Below are 7678 nucleotides of genomic sequence, written 5' to 3'. Positions count from 1 at the left end.
TTCAACAGAAGATGGCCCAGTCCCGACTTTAAGCAGATTTAAAATGCTGTGACATGAACCCGAGAGTGGTTCACACCAGGCATCCTACAAATATTGTTGAACTGAAACAGTTTGGTAAAAGTGTATGGTCCAAAATTCCTCCTGACCTTTGAAGGTCTGATCCGCAACTACAGAAAACATTCGGTTGAGGTTAATTGCTGCCAAAGGAGGGTTCACTTGTTATTAAATACAAGGGTTCACATGGTGTGTTCAATAAAGACATAACATATAATTGTTTGTTTTGTCTATTGTTGTGACTTAGATGAAGATCACATAAAATTGTATGACCAATTTATGCAGAAATGCAGGTAATTCCAAAGGGTTCACATACTTTTTTTTGCCACTGTATATTCCCACACAAAATAATTTATCCACTAACTGTATATGCTCAGTTAACCTATATACTATTTGATATATTTGGATAATACTAAATCCTTCACACCAATGTGTGTCGACCAGCACAGCTGCTACATGCATCACTTAGTGATAATAAATAGCCACAATGAAAAGTTAGACATGCTTGGTTTTAATAAACTAAGAAGCATTTTTAATTCACATTTAAATAAAACGAAGTACAAACATGCCTGTCACAGAACATTGAGGACAAAGAAAAATGGCTACTGGTAGCAATAATCTAGACATAACGTGCAAATCAGACACTATTTTCCCAGATAAAATACACTGCCTTCATGGTCCCTCGCAAAAGATGCATTTAAGACTCACATTTTAAAGCAATTAACCCCTTCAAAAGTAGGACTGTTTATTGCCTTTTCCTTTATTTTGAAACATTTTAAAATAACACATTTGTAATTTCTTGAAATCTAAATGGATGAAAATAAAGTTAACATGATCGTTTCGTCCAATGACAGAGGGGATGAGAAAGGACATCAGGAAGAGTAGCTGTTGCTTTTGCAACAGATAATTGGGATCCTAAAAAAAAAAAAAAAGGCAGTGGCAAATCAACACTAACATTCAGCTAGTTAAACCGTGCCCCCTTATCTTGAACAGCCACAGAGTACACACCATAATAGGCTACACAACTTTGGAAGGGGATTAAGGTCGGAAACTAGATTAAATGTGTAAATAAAACCTCACACAATACTTTGGTTTTGTAATGTACATGACGGTGGATCGTTCAAGGCTTACACTCCATTGAGGGATGCAGGTTTACCGACCAAGACTACTTCTCCATAGGCAAGCCAGTGTTCATGTTATGTGCATTACCAAGTCACCCAGAAAGCATGCTAACTTTCAACAGCACACACCCTAGAGGCCTAAAGCAGGGCTAGCCCTATATTATACAGCTCAACCAACTGTTAATCGTTTGAGAGTTTAGTAAGAGATATGAAAATAAAATATAAGCGAGTAGGCGATGGACCAAACAACCAGGTGGCATGGTCAAAAAGCCACTATCCCATTTGTGAACCGGTGACCTAGTTTTCCCAGTCACCTAGTGTGACCACAGCTGCAGCTTGCATTGGTTCGGCTCCTTTTTTTTGTTAACGATTGAACTCATAACTTAAATAACGTAAATTATTCCCTTTTTCTTTAGTGACCTAATAAAACTAACGCTCCCCTCTTCCCCCATATCCCCCCCACCTCTGGATTTACCCTGCCCAAAGGCAGAGGTTGTTGAAGTGATAAGGTGAAAATGCTTCCCGTCATATCCGAGTGTTGACATCCAGAGGTGCCGACTCGCTGTCATCAGTTACATTGACATGTGTTCAGGAAGCACATAGGAGATGTCATCCCATGGGTGGCGGTACAGGCCCTGTTTTAGCCTCTTCTGGTCCAGGTAATGACCTGGGACGGGAAGTAGAGAAAGTGATTTGATTAACTAGAACTTATTTAACTACACCTTATTACTGTGATATAGTGAAGGGCGGAGGTGTATGCCTTATGATTAACGACTCATGGTGTAATCACTACAACATATAGGAACTTAAGTAATTTTGTTCACCTGACCTAGAATTCCTTACAATCAAATGCTGACCGCATTATCTTCCAAGAGAATTCTCTTCGAAAATAGTCAGTTGCATATATCCCTCCAACCTGAAAGAACTTCACTGGTCTCTATGTAAACTAGAAACCATACATCGAGGCTGCATGTATTGTAACTGGGGATTTTAACAAAGCTAACGTGAGAACAAGACTCCCTATATTCTATCAGCATATCGAATGAGTGACACGAGGTCGTAGCATTCTGGATCATTGCCACATTAACTTCTGCGATGCATGCAAAGCCCTGCCTTTGGCAAATCTGACCACGACTCCATTTTTTTAAAGATTCCCAGCCTATAGACAAACTAAAACAGGAAACGCCCCTGCTCAGGTCTATCCAATGCTGATCTGACTAATCGGATTCGACACTTCAAGATTGAAGCAATCACGTGTACTGGGATATGTTCCAGATAGCCTCAGACAATAACGTTGACTCGGTGAGCGAGTTTATTAGCAAGTGCATCAGAGATATCGTACCCAACTGTGACTATTAAAACCTTTCCTAAACAGAAACCGTGGATTGATGGCACATTCGCGCAAAACTGAAAGAGAAGCACCTCTTTTAATCATGGCAAGGCGACTGGAAACATTAACAAATACAAACAATGCAGCTATTCCCTCAAACAAGCAAAGTGTCAGTATAGAGACAAAGTAGAGTTGCCATTCAACAGCTCAAACACGAAACGCATTTGGCAGGGTCTTACAGTCAATCACATATTACAAAAAGAAAACGAGCCCAGTCGCGAACACCAACGTCTTGCTCCCAGACAAATTAAAAAACTTCTTTGCTCGCTTTGAGGACAATACAGTGCCACTGACACGGCCCACTACCAAAGCCTGTGGGTTCTCCTTCTCCGTGGCCAATGTGAGTAAAAGATTTAAACTTGTTAACCCTCGCAAGGCTGCCGGCCCAGATGGCATCCCTAGCCGCGACCATCTGACTGGTGATCATTTACGAACATATTCAATCTTTCCCTATCCCGTACGAGATTAGTTGTTTTTGGGGGTTGGTTAATCCGTTTAGGGACTCAGATACTCCCAGGATTATCAGAAGCGGGTTATCTATTGAAGTCTCCAAAACTTCAGAGAGGATCCCAAAAATTCCACACCAATAACCATGGAAGCTAGACCATAAGGCAAAGCAGTGGAGCAGTGGAGTAGAGGCAGCCTGACATTTATCACATGTAAGGGATGTGGAAATATCCTATGCAGTTTAGTTTTGGAAAAGTGTAATCTGTGTAATACCTTGAATTGTATGAGACGATGTCTGGAATTAATGGAGCATGTGTGGATATACTCCAAGCTCTCTTCCCAGTCTGCCACAGAAATGTCAGTCCCTAGTTCTTCCTCCCATTTTGCCTTGATGGCATCTGTAGAAGGTGTGCTAACAGATTGAAAAGCATCATATATCAATATCAGTTTATCTGAGGTGGGGCATATTTTTATGCATCTGTCAAACATGGAAGGTTTAGCATTCCCAAATGTTGGGAGGTGTTTTCTAACGTAGTCTCTAATTTGTAGGTATCTGAAAAAATTATGTTTCCCTCAGCAACTCAAAGGAAGCAAAGGTCCCTTCTATGTATAAATCCCCTATGGTACTTATCCCCAGCTCCCCCCATCGCTCAAAGGTGTTATCAAGGTTAGAAGGGGCAAAGGAGGGATTCCTGGCGACAGGGAGCATGAATGACATTGGTCTAAGCTCAAAGTGGACTTTAATTTGCTTCCATATTCGGACTGTGCTATGTATAATAGGATTGTTACAATAAAGTGACATCTCCAGATTGACAGGCGACAAAATCACAGCACCAATAGAGAAGGGGTGACACTCCTCACGCTCCATAGTAAGCCAGCTGGATGCCGGAAGTGCGTCATCCAGCAGAAACGTAACAACGCGGAGGTTAGCAGCCCAGGTTAGCGGCCCAATAAAATATACAATTTGGGAGAGACAATCCTCCTTCCATCTTGGATTTACAGAGGTGTTTTTTACCTATCCTGTGTGTTTTATAATCCCAGATGAAAGGATTGATAATTGAGTCCAGTTGTTTATGAAAGGATTTAGGTATGAATACTGGGATGTTCTGATATAGGTAGAGCAGTTGTGGTAAGAAGACCATTTTAATGGCATTAATTCTTCCGAGTAGAGAAATTGGGAGAGTTCTCCAAAATATGTTTATGTATGTTTATGTAAAAGTATGTTTGCTTTGAGTTTTTGTATCAGAGGGGGGAAATTCTCTTTAAATAGTAAGGTGTATTGATTGGTAACTACAATTCCTAGGTAGGTCAATTTTTCTGAAGATAACTTAAATGGGAGAGGTTCTAGCCAGGAGGTGTTTTGCGACCGTATGGGCATTAATTCACTCTTGTTCCAATTTATTCTGTATCCCGAGAAGGTACCAAACAAATTGATCACATCAAGAATAGCTGGGATACTAGCCTGGGGTTCTGTTACATAGAGGAGGATGTCATCTGCGTATAGGGAAATCTTATTTAGAGTATCTTTAGTATTATAGCTGTGGATTGCTGCATGAGATCTAATCGTCTGAGCGAGCGGTTCGATAATTAGGGCGAAGAGCATAGGCGACAGCGCACAACCCTGCCTTGTCCCCCCGTTAAGGTTAAATCGGGGCGACAATGATTGGTTAGTGAGTATTCTGGCACAGGGGTTCCTATATAAAAGCTGGATCCAATTTATGAACTCATCTCCAATATTACATTTCTGTAGGAACTTGGTCAAAGGCCTTTTCGGCGTCAAGAGATATGACGGCAAGGTCCACGTTGGGTAACATCTGAGAATACATAATATTGAGATTGAAGAATGCGTTTCTGTTAGGGATAAAGCCGGTCTGATCCGAATGGACCAATTTGCCAATTAAAGTGCTAAGCCTGCTAAAATCTTTTGGTCTGTATTAAGGAGAGATATTGGTCTGTATGACCCTACCTCTTCTGGATCCTTACCCTTCTTATGTATAACTGTAATGAACGCTTCGTCCAAAGTAGAAGGACATTGTTCATTGGCCTGAACAAACATTTTGTGCAGGTAGGGAGAGAGCATGTTGCTGAATGTTTTATAGAATTCACCAGGGTATCCATCTGGGCCCGGGGTGCCACTCTTTAGAGATTTAATTGTTTCTTGAATTTCATCAAGAGATATTTCCTTATTCAGGAAGTTATAATCTTCCTGGTTCAAGGGCAGGAAGATTACAGTCCTCCAAAAATGTTTGCATAATTAAGGGGTTATAGGATCCGCTTTAGATGTATATAGAGTCTCATAAAACTGCCGGAATCTGTCATTGATGTCTTTGGGGGAAGAGAGTAATTCCCCAGATGCAGATTTAACTTTGTGAATCATTCTGTCACTCACATTTTTTCGAAGTTGTCTGGTGAGTAATTTGTGTGGTTTGTCACCAAACAGTTACAGATCCAGTTGCAGCTTGTTCATACAAATCTTTTTAAAGTGTGCTTCGGAGTTCTACGAGATTTCTGTGATTTTCTGAAATAACACACACACACTCACTAAACACTCCGTAAATAAGTCAGTTCTTAACATAAAGACTTAAAACTCAAAATTCTATAATTGCCTACCACGTGTTCACTTTCAGCTTCCTGTGTAAACCGGAAGTGTCTTAAAATGGTGTCATAGGTGCTGTTTCCAAGGGTTAAAAATGTCAGATCTTTTCAAAACTTCATATGTGTGATTAGGCAACCCCCATGAACTGTAAGTCAGTCATTTCTCCCAACAGATGTCAAAGAAAAGCTCTCTCACACACACACACACACACAGCAAGGATGGAGTGACAAAGTGCGGTGCTTAAAGACACACAGAGCCTGCAATGGCATTTCCATATTCTCTAGGCCGTTCCGAGTTCAACGAGATGCCCTGCTTGACCGTAGCTCGCTCTGAGTGCAGCGACCGTGAAAAAAGTAGGCCCAAAATGAAGCCTGGCCCTAAATGTCATTTGCTTTTGGGTGACAGTGAGAGAACCGTTAGGGTGAGAAGCACAATTCGACCTCAGGTACGCTCCTGAGGTCCTCCCGATCTGTGCAAGCCTAACCTTGACCGTGTGGCTTTAACCCTTAACAGTAAAACCGTTTTTTTTTTGATCTCACAGATTACAACGACATCTCTCCCCATAGGAATACATTGCCTGCTCCTCTAAAGTCAACCTGCAGCCTATGTGGGTTATGAATGCCTTATGAACCTGTCTTCAATGACAGTCCATCAGGACACTATGAGGTCTACCTGTGTCGATTCTAAGCTTCCTGAAGCAACCGGAAGTGGTTAAAATCACCCTAAACGTGTTTTTCCATACCCAACCAGCAGTTTGTGATAAATAGTGCATTCAACCCTGTGTAAATCGGTCAGTTCTTAACATAAACACTTAAAACTCAGGATTCTGTAAAGGCATACCCCAATGAGGATATGTGTTTACCTATAGCTTCCTGTGCCAACCGGAAGTGCCATAATTGGTGTCACAGGGGCTGTTTCAAAGGGTTAAAAAAGTCAGATCTTTCCAAAACTTCATTTGTGTGATTAGGCAACCCCCATGAACTGTAAATCAGTCATTTTTCCCATAAAATGTCAAAGAAAAACTAAATCACACACAAGCACAGCTTGGAAGGAGGGACACATTGGGGTGCGTAGAGACATACACTGCCTTCATTAGTTAGCTTTGTTCGAGCTAAAAAAGAACAGTCAGACCTAGAGTTACGAAACTTTAGAAACCTGTTCTAGACCTCAGGTCGATAGTGCGTGGTGAGGTACGTGGCTCTAGAAGGTTCTCGGACCGAAAAAGTTGTGGAAAAATGGCATAAGGACAACAAAGTCAAGGTATTGGAGTTGTCATCACAGAGCCCTGACCTCAATCCTATAGAACATTTGTGGGCAGAACTGAAAAAGCGTGTGCGAGCAAAGAGGCCGACAAACCTGACTCAGTTACACCAGCTGTCAGGTGGAATGGGCCAAAATTTAGGAATATCAGTGCAGACATTTTGCTCATACACTAGTATGATTATCTGCCCAAAAGCCTAGCTCCCGGTCCCTCCCTCACCTCTCCTTCTCTGCTAGGATAAGTTTGGTGAGATATGCATGCAGCTTGTTCTCCTGGTTGATGCGCTTCTCCTCAATGCTATTCCAGCGCTTCTTCTTAGCGACCCGCAGGGCACTCGGGATGTCGTCTCCAAAGTTCAGTCTCTGCTCCTTGGCCAGATTGTAAGCTGCCGACAGAAAAGGTCCAGACATGAATGTAGTCCATTGAAAACAGTAATACTGCCTCAGAGATGCCTAGTACTGGGTATAGTTAGAATGTTGACAGCATTATAAATTGCACTCGACCCAATACTGCACATCTACAGTGCATTCAGAAAGTATTCAGACCCCTTCACTTTTTCCACATTGTTATGTTACAGCGTAACTCTAACAATATATTAATACATTTTTCCCCTCAATCTACACACAACACCCCATAATGACACAACAAAAACAGGTTTAGAAATGTTTGCAAAAACAGAAATACCTTATTTACATAAGTATTCAGACCATTTGCTATGATACTCGAAATTGAGCTGAGGTGCATCCTGTTTCCATTGATCATCCTTGAGGTAGTTCTACAACTTGAAGGCCTCTCAGACATGAGAAACA

General features: G+C 41.5%; 1 long non-coding RNA gene across 1 annotated transcript; it reads right to left on the bottom strand.

The window, feature by feature from the left end:
• Positions 1-542: 542 nt before the first annotated feature.
• On the bottom strand, positions 543-5540 carry LOC118942046. The gene is made up of 2 exons (XR_005037944.1): positions 3286-5540; positions 543-1842 (listed from the first exon to the last, which is right to left on the bottom strand). It is a non-coding gene; the product is annotated as an uncharacterized LOC118942046 (long non-coding RNA).
• Positions 5541-7678: the final 2138 nt, after the last annotated feature.

The sequence above is a fragment of the Oncorhynchus mykiss genome, chromosome 20 (assembly GCF_013265735.2).
Source record: "Oncorhynchus mykiss isolate Arlee chromosome 20, USDA_OmykA_1.1, whole genome shotgun sequence".
Lineage (NCBI taxonomy): Eukaryota > Metazoa > Chordata > Actinopteri > Salmoniformes > Salmonidae > Oncorhynchus > Oncorhynchus mykiss.
Note: the sequence above shows the minus strand (reverse complement) of the source record. Positions and strands in the feature narration are given on the sequence as shown.